This window comes from Mesitornis unicolor, unplaced genomic scaffold (genome assembly GCF_000695765.1).
Source record: "Mesitornis unicolor isolate BGI_N332 unplaced genomic scaffold, ASM69576v1 scaffold22477, whole genome shotgun sequence".
Classification (NCBI taxonomy): Eukaryota; Metazoa; Chordata; class Aves; order Mesitornithiformes; family Mesitornithidae; genus Mesitornis; species Mesitornis unicolor.
In genome coordinates, this window is record NW_010196093.1 from 8231 (window position 1) to 9897 (window position 1667).

The window sequence follows — 1667 nt, forward strand, 5'->3', positions numbered from 1 at the left end:
TTAACTCTTCTCCTATAGTAACCATAGGAAATGAAAGTTTGGTGTGCAAAGACAGAACCACTTCTTAATCTCAAAAGAAAACTACTGCTATACTGATTTTGTTTGGGTTTTCTTACCTCACATCTAAAGTCTGAAGTTTCATAACTTCTGAATAATTTTATGATACAAATGCTCATCTGCAACATGCTGTTTAGAGCCTTAGTTAAACAATTACACTTCTTAGCATTCAAAACAAAGAAAGGAACATCTCAAGCTACAGTTATTTATATACCAGTTACTGACTTTTGGACTGTTGGGGGTGGGGGGGGGCAGTGGTGTCACTTTTTTAGTTGGCTTTCATTAATACTATTTTAGCCTTCCCAGAGTTTGCATTAAAATCTTCTTTCCCCCATCTATAGCTTTTATCCTGCAGATTCTAAGTTTTTCCTGCCAGAAGAAGTGAAACTCAATTTCAGTATTTAAATAATCTGTGTGTATCTGAAAATTCATGCTATAAGCAGCAAGTTCAACAACTTGAACAGATATCACCTATTTTCTCATATTCATTTATGGGTAAATTCATTCTGACTCAGTAGGAGAACTTGCTCCAGATTATCAGGAAAGAGCTTTCCTGAATTGTACAGGCTGAAGTGTAAACCCATTTTTATTAGAAAACAACTGGCCAATGGTAAAAAAGTACCACTTAAATTTGAACAATAATTTACCAATTGTAATACTCATTGTAATGGATTCGAAATATTTACAAAGTCCTCCATTATGTCCACATCCATGTTCCCAACTGACTGATTTCAGTGAAACTGATCCTGCAGGACAGCATTCCAACTCCGGGTATTTACTCATGAAGCACAGTTACATGGGAAAAGGGAAGAACAAGTGTTTGGGGAACTGGAAACCTTGCTTTTTTCCAGGGCTCCTCACATCTAAGCTTTTATCCTTTTAAATGTGACCGATGCCTGGCAGAGTTTTTCTCTTGCACGCCAAGACAGAAGGAAACATTGCTTTTAATGACCACACTATTTAAAGCATCAATGAAGAAGAAACTGAGTAATTCTTTTGGTATTTAAATGTTTGAGCTTGTCAATCCAGGAGAAGCAGGTAAGTAGCCACACTCCAGAGTGTGAAATTACTAATTCAAGATAATGCAGACTTTAAATTCAGGAGTCAAAGAAAATGCACAGCCACAGCCAAACAGCACAACAGAAGAGGGCAGGATAATGCTGAATGTGTAAGATGTGTAAATGGTATAAATAAGGAGTTTATACAAATTGACTCACTCTTCTTGATCACACTTAATCCTCCTAGTAGCCTTTTGCAAGCTGAATTACAAACAAGAACAGCAGCAAACCTTATCGTGTGTTTTCCAGAATTTTCTATCATCAGGTAAAAAATAAATTAAGCAGTAAAAGTAGAGAAAGGGGATATATGCTTCATAACAAAATATATTTACTACATTTTTTGGCATTAAAAGCTGCTTGTTTCTGCACATTTTAGAATTCCTCATCTGATAAGATAATTATTAAGATGATTACTTCATTCTAGGAAAAAAAATCAACTATGAGGAAAATAACACTTCAAAGCTGAAAGAATTAAATTTGTTGTAAACACTATTAAGCCAGGATTAAAAAGATAAAAGAAAAACCACTCAAATATTTCCATGGTAGTAGGGA